The sequence below is a fragment of the Centropristis striata genome, chromosome 21 (genome assembly GCF_030273125.1).
Source record: "Centropristis striata isolate RG_2023a ecotype Rhode Island chromosome 21, C.striata_1.0, whole genome shotgun sequence".
Taxonomy (NCBI): domain Eukaryota; kingdom Metazoa; phylum Chordata; class Actinopteri; order Perciformes; family Serranidae; genus Centropristis; species Centropristis striata.
The window spans coordinates 18072351-18086698 of NC_081537.1; the positions used below are offsets into that span (position 1 = coordinate 18072351).

At 39.8% G+C, this 14348-nt stretch overlaps 1 protein-coding gene across 1 annotated transcript in view; it reads right to left on the reverse strand.

Moving 5' to 3' along the window:
• The window catches only part of LOC131958929 (carbohydrate sulfotransferase 15-like), a 46115-nt gene extending 32621 nt beyond the window's left edge, over positions 1-13494 (reverse strand). The window contains exon 1 of the mRNA XM_059324002.1: positions 13322-13494. The gene's annotated coding sequence lies outside the window, so the exon portion shown is untranslated. The remainder of the gene's footprint in view (positions 1-13321) is intronic.
• Between the last annotated feature and the right edge of the window lie 854 nt (positions 13495-14348).

Consider the following 14348-nt stretch of genomic DNA (forward strand, 5'->3'; position numbering starts at 1 on the left):
GTTCAGCATATTTACTTCCACCAAGGAGGTAATGTTTTTGGTTCATTTTGTCTGTCTGCTTGTAGGGTTACGGGAAAAACTACTGGCATGATTTTTGTGAAACTTAGTGGAAAGGTGTAGTTTGAGCCAAGGAAAACCCCCATTTAGTTTTGGAGCAGATTTAAATCACCAGATGGACAAAGAAATTATTTTACACTTTGGTTAACATTGCAATATAAGGCATTTGTGTCTGAATAATTGGAAAATGTAGTTCCAGATTAGGAAATTTCACTTGAATGCTCACTTGAGTCTGAATGTTAACATTGTGAGATACTTTAGTGAGGGTCTGCTCCTCTCCAGTGCCTTTCCCAGTTGTTTCTTGTGAACATTTTGGGATCCTTAAGATGTATCTGGCAGCCTATTGGGGGTCCTGAACCTCAGGTTGGAAACCGCTGTTTTCAGCAACAAGTAACTACTAAAAAACATTTATTTGTTGTGATGAAAAACTAAAAGCTTGGACTTTTTCAGATTGTTTTTGCAACATTTTTCATGCAAACATTTTCCAGACACAAAGAGGAAAATATGTTCCACCAACTGAAATGAAAATCATCAAAAGCAGAGATGGGAGGCTTTTTACCTGACAGCGTTGGCCTTATTCTCAGTGGTGACTTATTATTCATTGGCTCCAGCGTTGGGGACTTCAATTAAATCATAAATTAATGGTTTTAAATCTATCACACTTAAACCTAATTAGCAAACACTTTACAGCTTGTTAGCGGTCGACGGTGTGATTATAAGAAATTCCCAAAGTACATGTCACTACACGTAATACTTGAGGTAACACGACGGTTGTGCGATGAATTTGTAATGTGTCGAGGTGTTGTTAGTCTTTCTCTTATCATTGACTAATCCTCCTTTCATTAATCAGGATGAAAGAGACACTTGGGATGCTTCGTTGGCTTGATTCATTGTTCTCAGTTGACACATATTTGTTAAACAGTTGCCCAGCACACAGAAGATGATGATGATGATGATGTTACCCTTGACTCACATTAGCTGAACCTACTGACGCCTTGATGGCCAAGTAAGCAAATAAAGAGGAGCTCATTTTTTAAATCAAATGAGGCTTAAGAGAAACTTTCCTTCCAGTTGAGCCGTTCCTCTTCTTTTTCTCAACTTCCATCAAATAAACTTGTTTACTCTCGACTAAAGCTGGAGGAAAATCTTGATCATCACCCAAAAAAGTGAACCACGATCTTTGTCAAATCCTGCAGTTACAGCATGAGGCTTCCAGGAGTAACTTGGCCCAATCAGAGAAATTCTCCGCAGATACAAGACGGATGGCTGTTGACACCCAGCAATTTAGTACTAAAGACTACATTTCCAGCTGTGACGACGAGTGATGATGAGAAGTCCCACAGGCTGTGATGTTTTCGGGGCAGTTTCCTGTTTCGTCTCTTAATTCCCTGCTTTCTTAAGGTTATCCAGGAGACGTATAGTAATCCTGTGCAGTAGCGTTTCACACCTAGTTAACAGTTGAGAGTTTCATCTTTAACTGCGCTGAGCCACCTGCCAGATAGGGATATGTGCAGCGGATTGAGTGTTAGCCTATGACTGCCAAGAAAATGTGTGAATTAACAAAACGTAGGCTATTACTGAGTCTGCTGGCTTACTGCTACGCCACTCGGGAGCGGGCCTGATGCAAACAGTTTTAGGGAGGCTACTCGAGGGCATCCCAGCGGATCCATAATATTAACTTGGCCTGTGGATTTTCAACTTATAAGATGCTGTGTATTATCTTCTCCCTGCTACATTATACATGTGACTCCACAATAATGAAGGCTTGGACAAATTCTACCGGCTTAACGGACAGGCAGGCAGGTTAATTCTCCAAATTGAGGGTGAGCATAAAGAGGTCTCCTTTTTAATACAGGGGATTAATTGCACGGTATCTTCATTTTTTAGGGGTTGCAAATATGTTCCACCTCTCTCGCAGAAGGATCACTTACACAGTAATTTGAGGGTGAGGTTTAGCATAAATCACAATAATACATCTGTCCTGTTCAGTATGCTCTGGAAGTAGATTGCAGCAGGAAAAAAACAGTTTAATCACAACTCTACCTGCTTGGCCACGTCCTGATAAATGGAGGAAGGGGGGAGAGATGTTCTAACTACAACAACACATCCATCTTCAAAAGTGTACACATTTCTCCGTTTTGTCAAAGGTTCATACTGGCAGTGGTTGCCTGCACAGATATAAAACTCCAGCTCAAAATTAACTTGGCAGGGATAATCCCACAAAATGATAGCTGCAGCGATGAAAATAACATTTGTACAAATTCCTTGTGACCCGAGCCAGGTCGGAGAGCGCCCAGCTGCCAAAAAAAAGTCTCAAAAATGCAAACAGCCCTGCAGGTGCGTCTGACGCTTCTGCTGGACATTTCGAGGCTGTCTGGTAAACGGAACTAGATGTTGACCTCTGAACTCAGACAGACAGTGCAGCTAAGTGGCAAGTGCATGCAAGGTTTTTTTTTGTTTACCAGTCTGAGGTAGTTAAGACGCCGCTTGTTGCCGTGGTTAAATGAGCACCCAGGGTTGCTGCTGCTTGCACTTACCATCACCACCTAAACCGCACGTTCAGTTGCATTACTTTGGAAGATGCAGCAGAAATTAAACTCGTCTGTGGTTCAGTGATGAGATGAAATTATCAGGAACAATCTCAACGGTTTGTAGGTCATTAAGAAAAAAAACCCTGTGGCTGTGGTACTGAAAGGTTCCACAGCCGCTCATTTAGAAGGAGTCGCCGGAGGTAATTGGAAAATGAACACATCTCTCCTCGGTGCTGTATATCGTAGAGGTCCCCACAGGTCTGTGTTGAGGCCCATTAGAGTGACATCTGGAAGACAGATACTGTCTATAAACACACACACAAACAAACGCTAATAGCGGTTCTTTGTGCTCACCTAAGGGATTCCATGGCAACACATGAAAGCATCAATGATGCACAGACCACGTGAATATAGATATTTAAAGTCATGTGTGTAAAGCAGAATAAGTGTTGTTTTTTTTCAATTCTGTTTCTCTCTGGAAGTATAACTATTTATTAAGAATGTTAAAAAAAAAAGAATGGATTCAAAACCCCTCTCTGAAATGTAATTATTTCTTTTGATTAAAACTCGAGAGGAGTCCGCTGCATATTGACAGCTAATTAGCCTTTTACTAGATTTCTCTGGTAAGAAAGAAACATTTTTGTGCCATAAAAGTTGCTAATTTCCAACATATTTAATACCAAAACTAAAAAATAGGTCTTTTTTCCAGCATCTTCCTGAAGGATCAATACAAATCTGATTCATGTGAGTGTTTTTCTGACCTGCAACCAGCTAAAACTTTTGGTTAAGGCTAGGGAAAGATGCAAACTACACTTTATAAGCCCAGCTGTCTTTTCAAACCTCTCTCCTGCCTGTGAGTCTTCTTGCAGCAGGAAATACCTCTGAGGTTTGAGGGAACACCTGATCCAGGTGTAAATCAGCTTTAACGGTGCTTTCTGACACCTTTGTTTGTGAAGATTTGAGTTACGACTCTGAGAGGGAGTTTGAATTTTGACGCAAATTGCTGCAATTGGGCGTTTGGAGTTTCTAATTGCCTTAATTTTCACTTCCAGCAGCATCTTTAAAGCACATCTCTCTCTCTGAGCCCTCCGACTTCAACTGTCCCACACCCTCTGTGGAAGGTGCACCTCAAAGTTTGAAAAGCTCCAATCAGCCTGAAACGCTCAGTACGTGATTTTCTGCCACTAGGGGTCTCTTAGTCAAAACAATACAAAAGAGTTTCAAAATCTCCAGCTGCATCCTGTCGCACCTGCAGGTCGCTTCTCCTCGTCAGGATTCCTTCAGTGTTCATTGTTCTGAATGTTTTTTTTACCAGGAGCTGAATTATCCGCAGTGGAAGATTCTCCTCCAAAACAAACGGACTGCTGATTAAAATGGTTTCACATTTAAAATCTGTTTCTTTAACACTGTTTTGCCCAGAAAGGACGTCCCGGAGGGGATGCGAGCCGAGCGGCCGTTAACGTCCGCTCAGCCTATTTCTCTTCTCTTAAGATCCAGATGTTTAGGAGGTTTTTTACCGGGTGCCGAGTAATCTACAGAGGCCTTAAAAACATACGTAACAGCTGATTAAATGGGTAATAATAGTTTTGCAAAATTTGTTTGGCAAAATGCTACAACCAAGATTTGCAAAGCTTGTTTTCTACTAATTTCAGTCCGATGTCTAAATGAATCAATACAAATAATCTAATAATATATTTGGAATATTTAAAAGAATCTGAGTTGGTCCATTCTGCCTAACGAGTACTTCTACTTTTGATACTTTAAGTACATTTTGATGCTGATATTTTTTTACTTTTACTTAGGTAAGTTTTGAATGCAGGACTTTTACTTGTAGTGGAGTAATTTTAGTAATTTTACTTAAGTAAGGGATCTCAATATTTTTCCACCACAGATTATAACTTAACTTAACTTAACTTTTTTTCAACAATTTTAAGGAAAATAATGAAGCGATATGAGTAATGATGTATTAAGCAAACAGGGATTTTCACATAATTGTAAACACACAATTTCCTCTACATAAGTAATATTTCCCTCACACCACACAGTCCCATTAATCAAACTCCTCGCTGCAAATGGGGGCTGTTCTCATTTGCAAGACTCCATCTATACAGCACAACTGGGTACAGATGGTGAGGGAAATAAAAGCCAGTTTAGTTTCCCATGCGTCATTAATACAAGCAATGACCCCCAACTTGGCAGCGGCACACAGCAACTGTGGGATGCCAGATTTACCTTCTTACTCAGCACCTCAGAGTCCCAGTTCGGTGTCCACAATTGTCTCGGTGTTATTGCGGAAAACTATCCTACAGATATGTGAATAACCAGCCTGGTCTCTCTTCTTTATTACATTCCCATACAACAAAACTATTGTCAATTACGTTTTGAGACAAACTCATTTTCTCACATTTATTGTTGACGTATCACAAATATATTTTCTAATCAAGGCTTGCAAGTCTGCATAATAAACACAGGACTTTCACCCAGGAGACCATAGTCCTGGTTGAAGGCAACGTTGACTTATTTTGCATAACAAACTGATTTATTTTAACCAAACCGCGATCTTGGAACTTAATCACTAGAGGTGGGAATCACCAGAGGCCCCACAATATGATTTTGTCCCAATACTTGAGTTACAATACAATATGATTCAACTGCATTTTGTGTCCAAAAAATTGTTTTGTCAAATAAGAGAACATTCTCAGTGTATTCATCTCACTTGAGTCTTTTTATTTCTCCACAATGAGAGTCAAACCCACAGACTGACCAACAAAGTATTCAGTCAAACTGAACTGAACTGATATCAAACATATATGGACGACAACAACTGCAGCATTTAACCTCAACTTTAAGCTTTACTGTTCTGTATAGCTTCGATACGGCTGTGTCCATGAAATATGGATATACCCACATACCTGGGTTCCAGTGTCTTTAGCATGTGGCTAAAACCCTCGTTTTCCACAACGATGTGCGGCCTCAAGTCTATTCAAATGAAGAAAGTAATGGATTGTGTTATTTTCTTTACACGTTCTGAATTGGGAGGCAGCCTTGATTGTAAAGAGGAGACTTGTGGGAACCCATGGAGCCTATTTTCATTGAGATAGCATGACATCAGAGGTCACATGACTGCTTTGAAAATCACCGTGAAACATAAAAAATAGCCTACGTTTGCAGCGTTTTAGTGTATTCCTAAAAGTGAGCTCCCTAGGGGCTCCGGAAAAAAAACGAAACAAAAAAAATAATGGCAAAATATATCTCTATACTATACTGTATTGATTTTCCCCCACCTTTATTAATCAAGTAGTTTTGACCATAATCGTGTGTTTAGAACTGCAATCGTATTCAAGAAGTCCCCCCATGTGTGATTATTTTACCTTTGTAAATTCTGAAAATGTCTGTATGGAGAGACAGAAATGCAGCATTTGCATCTGAAATCGAACATGTCCAGAAAGCATATGTGGTTTACATTTACCGTCAGATGTTTGTGTGATGCTTTTTAAAGGGACATATCAGACTTATGTCTCAATTACTGCATATAACGACCACAAGCCCATTAAAATGACTCCTAAAGAGTTTAGACATTACAAACTATGACAAGATTGACCACCAGCGGAAAGAGAATGAAGCATGGAAGATGCTTCCTCCTTGTTTACTAGAGGCAATAACAGCGGAGAAAAAAAACAACTTGTGTGCAAGTCTTTCACAAGATAAAGCAGATTAATGTCTGTCAGCATGTTAGCTTAATCACTGGAAGCTCATCAATCACAATGACAAATAGCCTCGGACCGCTGCTTCAATCAGACGGCATCTTCTGGAGTGGTTGCTCCTCCACGGCCACATAAATCCTGCCCGCTGATCCACTACTCTCATCAGGAATACATAACATAACTTCATTGGAGGATCCATTCATCACCGGGCTCCCGCAAGCACCATTATTTTCAAAGTCCAACTTCTGCACTCGAGCGCGGTCGGAAAGCAGTCGGATACCGTCTCCGGTACAGATCATTCAGCCTAAAACCAGAACCCTGCTGTCACTTCCATGCAAGCTCACAAAAACAGCAGTCTGTCTATGAAACATTAATGCAACAAAGGGTTACTGGTGACAGCAGCGGAGCTAAAGATGGCATCTTTAAGAGCTGATATGTTTTGAAAGGCTGCTAAACCGTCTAAGACTTAACTTTAAATAGACACACAGTGAACAAAACAGCATCTGACAGTGTGTTTGTTTATGTTGATGCAAAAACTCAATCTGCATACTGATGAGCTGAGATGTATGTATCCACTGTAGTAGTTTCTGCATGTGAAGTGTTCACTTTGTTAACCATCAATAGTAAATCTGTAATAATAGGGGAGCATACAACTAATATCTTGTTACTGCTAAGTCTGTCAGTTGTTTTCTTTCTGATGAATTGTTTAGTCTGGAGAATGTCAAAAAATAATGAAAAATGTGCGTCACAATTTTCCCAAAGCCCAAGGTGACTTCTTCAAATTACTGTGCAACCAACTGTCAAAACCCCCCAAATACTGTATTCAATTTACAATGATTCATAACTGAGAAAAGCAGCAAATCCTCACTCTGGAGAAGCTGGAACAATTAATGTTTGGTTGGTAATTGACTTATAATGCTAATTTGGTTATTAAGATTGTTGTCAATTAAGCACTGAAGAATGCATGGTATTTCTTAGCTGTTTAACCCTTAACTGACAATATGAATTTTCACCAATTAATACTATTAGATAAACTGTTAACTATTATTTAAAAAATGGTATGTACAGCTCAGGTGGCAACATGTGCAACCATGCATGCCTTTTATTGGAGTAGCTTTTTGGAGAGTTTAATATTAGGGCTGTCAAATAAATGAATGATAGGGAGTAAATGGAAATGGGCTTTAATCCCTGTAAAAAAAAAAAATGCATTAATGGAAGTTGTATCATGACAACTCCTTGCCCAAAGTCAGATGGAAAATGGCAAGTAACTTATAAAGAAAAGGGTATTTTGAATGGAAAGCTGTCTATTGACAGGGCCGTGTGAATTGATATACAGCTGGGTTACAACTAGTCTTAAATAACCTTTGCTCTCCAAGCACACGGCTAATGCAGACAGTTGCATTAGCTCCTAAACAACAGACAATGGTTCCACTCAATGGAGCGAACTTAAGAAAACACAATCCATCTCTCTCCATTGGCTTTGTATTGAAAGAAAGCTCCTCCTTGACAATTCTGTTAGAAAAAAAACCAGGAAAAATGGTGAAATGTGAAGAACCCCTAACTAAGTTTTTAAAATCTGATAAACTGAAAAACTGAACTTTTAAGAGGACAAACAGTGGATACAGATGTGAGACATCAGCAATTACAACGGGGAAAACTGATAATTCAGAAAGCTATGCAGTATTAAGTTCCTTAGCCTGCTAACATATAGCTAACATTAGTTTGCTCACAGCCTATTTGTCCTTTCTGGTAGACATAGAGTGCTCAAATAATCATGTCTTATGCTTAAATCAAGTTTTATGTAGAAACAGACATTTTGTACGTGTTTCAGCCCATGCTTGTGTATTGTGTGTGGCCGTGGTTCTCAGAGTGGTGCTCTGTCGAAGTGGAGACTGTTCAAGGTCAAGGTCAAGGTCACATTTATTTATAGAGCACTTTATATACAACCAAGGTTGACCAAAGTGCTTTACATAACTGAATCACAACAAAAAATCCAATCCAATACAAGATACATAATTGAATAACAATAAACTCACAAAATAAAAATAAAAGACAATTTAATCTAATAATATATGAGATGTACAATACAGCACACAGAAACTACTTTCTTCTCACGCAGGTTCAAAAGCCTGGGAGAAAAAATGAGTTTTAAGAGAAGATTTAAAATTGTCCAATGTCTTTGACGACCGGATATGCAGCGGTAAACTGTTCCACAGCTTCGGGGCAGCCACTGCAAAAGAGCGATCGCCTTTTGTTTTTAGCCTGCATTTAGGCACATCCAGGTAGGACTCATTTGCAGACCTCAGAGCTCTAGTCGGTCTGTGAACCTGTATCAGTTCGGTCAAATATGCTGGAGCCAATCCGTTTAAAATTTTAAAAACAAACATCAGGATTTTAAAATCTATTCTGAAACGGACAGGAAGCCAGTGTAGAGAGGCCAGAACTGGGGTTGCACTTTACTATGTAATTGCAGTTATCTCACATTATTTTGACCAGCGATGGGAAATGGTAGTAGCTTTTATCTTCTGACTAGATCCTTGCTTGTGTTGTACGAACCGTCAGATGTATTTCGCTTTGGATAAAAGCTTGTACTTAATGTAAATGTAATTGTAACAATCTCGCTGCTAAACTGGTGGTGGAGATTTGGGGATGTGGCTTCATGTGTCTGCAACAATGCACGCAACATTGTGCAGCCTTAACTCTCCAAGACGAATGAACTGGGACTCCGTTGCCTGCTTGTATGTTCATGCTTAATGATCGGTTAACAAGGGTCGAAAAAAAATCTATAGCATCCTTGCACTGAAGGACTACAGAGATCTGATCCAGTGAGGTCAATTTTCAAAACATGCCCAAACACTAAGAGGAAGGCTACACGACAGAATAAAGTTCAATTTGTGCGGTTGTAAGAGAAAAGCATTGGAAAAAGATTCTTACAGACACAACAGCACATTCTATTTGAAGGACAGCCAGCTCACCCGTGTTGCCTGCGTACAGGCGGGTTGAGGGTCCATATGGACAGTCTGTGTGCCCTGTGCCCCAGAGGAGCCTTATTCAGCTGCATGCCGCCGCCCCGATGCACACTTGACACCAAGCTTCCTGCAGCAGTGACTGAAATAAAAGACCCTTAAAAGAGAGGTCAAATGCTTCATTTGAGAAACACAGAGTTCTGCTTCAGGCTCTCAGGCTGAAAAAAGAAGACGTATCCAACAGAAGGAGAAAAAAAAGTAGGTGTCAGAGTTATCAGAGCAGGGCCAGAATGTGTGAGTCACTGGGAAAACAAGGGGAACGCAGGGTATCTAAAGGCCTGGTGGTCAGAGGTTTGTGGGATGAGACATTGAGGCTCTGGGACAGTCTGTTGCCCCGTCCCAAAATGTTCCAGACGAGCCTGCGTTCTCACAAAAGACAAAGTGGAGCAAAAGGAAGTTGGCAGCAAGTCAGGCAGCACAGTGTTTATCATTGCCTCTGATTTCTAGTTAATTTTTATGAATCATAACGCAGCCAGGGCTCCGTATGAACCTATTTCCGTATATGCACATTTCCTCAGATTTATGGGGGGCGATAAAGACGGCACTCTCCTTCTCGAAAATAAAAAACTGTGCAAATAAACAGGAGCACCAGCGTGTTAAATGTGTGCAATGTTAAATGCAGGATGGCAGAACAATTCACATCAAAGTCTTCATTTAGACCCCAAATGTCGCGCTTAATAAAAGCTGCTCTGCTGCACACAAAAAAATTGCCGTGCATGTTTTTGCAAATTACACAAAGACACAACACTGTAACAACATCAGAACAAGACGGTCAAATGATGCCAGCCAATTCCCACAAGCTCACCCCCCCAAAAAAACACTTCAAAAGCTGTATATATAGTTTTTTCATCTTCTGGACTCAAAGTAATCCAGTCTGTGGTTCTATTTGTCCAAACATGAGGATATGTTTTATCACTGTCAGAGTCTAATGACCTCCCTGAAACTGAAAAGGGCAACAGCTCTGTGCGCTTTCACTGCCACATTCTCCCCAGTTTGCATGATGAAGTGGCCTTAAAGAAGGGCCATTTAAATTGAATTTCCAGAGATTCCCTCAGCCGTTTCAATTGAATTTCCTTCCCCTTTTTTTGAAATCTCCAACAAAGATTTCAATAACAAAAGCCCTCCCTCTTTGTCTATAGTGCAATAATTAAAAGTCTACAGCTGGTCTATTACTGAAAGAAGCGTCACTGGAATCTCTAATGAAAACCCATGATTGAAAATTCATCCTAAAAGCTGCGTTTCCTGCTGCGATTATCACATTTACATGTAATCAAAGTCCGGCTGAAAGGCTTTAACATTTCGCTTTTTCATAATTGATAGAAGAGTTATGACAGATATTGTTATTCTGTCTCTTTTTGCATGCTCTTTATTATGTTGCACAAAGCTCCTGCTTCATATATTGATGTGACGTTTTGTGGCAGTGTGATTCATTGTTTATTTACTTCTGCTAAATGAATACTTCATCAGCCCACTACAAAGACCCAAGTTAACGCTGCATCTAAATCAAGAACGATCAGCTGGAAATATTACAGCTCAACTTATCTCGGACAGAGTCATTCATCAAAATGCTTCAGTCACTCTACGGAAATCTGCGGTGGGAGAGATGAGATGAGCTAAAACAAAACAGAGTGCCTGCTGCAGGCCACGCACACTACACCCAGCCGTGGCATTTAAATCATTCTAATCATCCATCCCACTCACTGTATAATAATATATTGCAGTGAGAAAAAGAGTCCCCCGCCACATTTACGACGCCTACGTCTTGGCTTCCCACACAGGCTCTGTGTCAACTTGTAAGCAAACTGTTACACACTCTGACATGGCACACACACCGAGTGTGTATGTCTAGCCATGCCATGGCAACAGTATATGTTCATTATATGTGTGTTGTTATGAAATATGTGCTTTAATACTAGAAGGGAGGCACCAATCTGACTTTTTTAATCTTGATACCTGGGCTTTAGGTATTGACTGATACCAAGTACTGATCCGATACCAGTGTTTTATTAATAATCTGTATGCCTCAATGTGTGGAAGTGACTGGGATAACTTTGTAAAAAAATAAATAATAAATTAATAAATAATATAAACAATAATGAATTATATAAATAGCAAATAAATAAATAATAGAAATAATAAAATGCATAATAGATATACATTTGCTAAATGTATTATTTGTATTTATTATTATTATTATTATTATTATTATTTAAATAATAAATTGTGCACTAGCAACTTGATTTAAAAAAAAAAGATAATTAATAGAAATTACATTTAAAGTGTAAACCTTTCAGTGCTTCATCAAGCTGATCAAATCTTAAACAAGAATTAAAATTCCACTATATAATGTGTGTATAGTATAAAAATTTTGAATTTAATTGAATAGATCGTTCCCATTGTCACCAATACCCAACCTGTTTATTTGAGTCGGTATCGGTCCAATATCAAAAATCAGTATCGGTATCGATGCATACCCACTGTTTAGTATGCTAAGTAATTATTATTTTTATGATCAGTTATTTTAAATTAATATTAGATTATCAGTCTACAAAAATGTCAAAAAGAGGAAAATGTCCATCTGAAGCTCAAGATGATCTTTAAACAACGTGCTTGTCCAATTACTCGACAACTATTGTGCTTACAATACGATACATATCATAGAAAAGCAGCAAATGCTCACATATGAAAAGCTGTAGCCAGAGAATGGTTGGCACGTGTTTTTTTAAATGACTCACACATTTAAATTGTAAATCTTCTCTCTGTCGAGTAATCGATTAACTGCAGCTCTACAGAACTCTTGACAACTCCTTTATGCTCATCCCATCTGCCTGCCTTTTCTCCGCTTTACTTTGCTTTCTGTATGCAACCCTTATGGCTAATGTGCTGGCAAGCAGCTTCCATGTGTGTAATTGAAAGCTCAAGTACAGTAATTAAAAACCCTTGTGTTACTCTGCACATTAACTTATTCAACTTGAACGTAATGAGGGGAAGAGGGAGGATGTTGACGTGATGTGATGCACCCTGAGGCCATGTCTCAAACATTAACCAAAACTTATCAGCCCTCACATGAAATCCATAGTCCACACGCTGTGTATTGTTTATGTCTTGAGATGCATTTAAAGGGAGTCTGGTGAGAGATCCCTGATCTGTTAACTATTATTAATTTAGGAGTCAATTAAGGATGTTGTGGTGCGAACTGTGGGGAGCTTAATTAGCAGGTGCTTTGATGGCTTCTCACACTATTCTTCATCACATCTAATGATCTGAATAGGAACCAGCCAGCTTTAATTTAGACCATTTCTCTCTTTTACGCGCACGGTGATCCATCTGGCCACCATTCCCAGTCAGTCCCACATTTGCCTCGCGGCGGTCTGTGGTCTATTTGGTGTCTCAGGTAGGACAAAGAGAAGAGAGAGGACCACTCCGTCCCTCATGAGGCTTCCCCTGCTCTCATTGGTCAGCGGGAAATCCTTTTGTTTTGGCTCTCACGGTAGAAAAGCTCCAACAACGCATCTCATGAATGGAAGCCAGAATATTCCACAGAAAACGTGACAAAATATGTGATTATTTTGAATAAAAGGCAGCCAATCATTATCAGACTGATTGCTTCTGTGATTAGATATTGATTATATTAGCCGATGTTACTGCACGACACACGAGTCTTCAACTCAACAAGCAGCAGCTCTTTCTTCCACTTTAAACTGAGTCAACTTGGAGTTAGATTAGAATACATAGTGACCCATTCATTCTCTACGGGCAGCGGGCGCCTCTCCGCTGAAAGGAGCCCGTTATATTGGCGATGTCTCCGGTTGTATACAGGGCACACACACACAGTCAAATCACCCAAAAAAACTTTTCCATTTCTGCACGCACTGGGGTTTTTTAACGCACACCGAGGGCACGAACTTCACCCACTAGACAATAACTGCTTTGACAGAGATCAAAAAAGCCTAAATATCGTGGAGAAATAACAGTGTGTGAAATACAATTTTAAAAAACCTACCATGAGTTTCTTTCTTGCAGCGCTCACGCGGCCACCCAGATCAAACAACTTCTCCTTGCCGGCTCGTATATTCCCATTCCGGTCACCGGTCACGGGATTAATGGCATTTGTAAATCCGTGTAATTATTATTTTTTTCTCTCTCGCTGGCGGTTACATGTGAACAAGTTGTAGTCTCTCTGCTCTGTGACAGCCTCTCTTTCTCCTCTGCTTCTCTCGATATGAACGGTGGGAGTCAGCCTCTCTCTCTCTCTCTCTCTCTCTCTCTCTCTCTCTCTCTCTGTCTGTCTGTGTCTCTGTAATGGTGGGGTGGTTAGGGTGAGGGGTGAAGGGCAGCCGAAAGGGGGAGGGAGCAGGGGTCTAATCTCTATATGAACAGGAAAAGTACCGCTCCTATAAATTAATTTATAAATTTAAAGGGTCACTTCACATGAATTTCAAACAGCATATTTTTCATGCACATCAGGTTTTTACATACATCCACCCGAATACATTTTAGGGTGAATGCAATGCTCATACAATGCTAATTTGCTATGCTCACAGTAGGCTATTTAAAATAAATTCAAATGAAGTCCCAGTGGCCTACTTGGTTGAGGCGCATGTCAAATAGCCGCAGCCGCCATTCCCGTTCCCAGTTGAATTCCTGCCAGGAAGCTTTGTCGCAACAAAACCATAAACCGTGCCTCTCATAATTCACTTCTTCATTTTCATTAGTAGAAAGTGCTTGATCAAATCTTAATTGTTTTTACAACATGCTTTAAACATACACACTTTATGGGTGCCACAAGATGATGTAGTATCGCTGCCTGCCAACCAAGCTGCTGCAACCTCTGGATTGAAGAAGTTAAGTGTCTTAACCTTCATTCTTTCTAATGGCCACCAGGGGGCAACTCCACTGGCTTCAGAAAGTCTGATTGCATAGAAGTCTGTGAGAAAATGATCCTACTTCTCACTTGATTAATTACCCCACTTAATATTTTCATAATTAGTTTATGTTCATTTTGTAACTTGGGGCAGGTTATGCTTAAG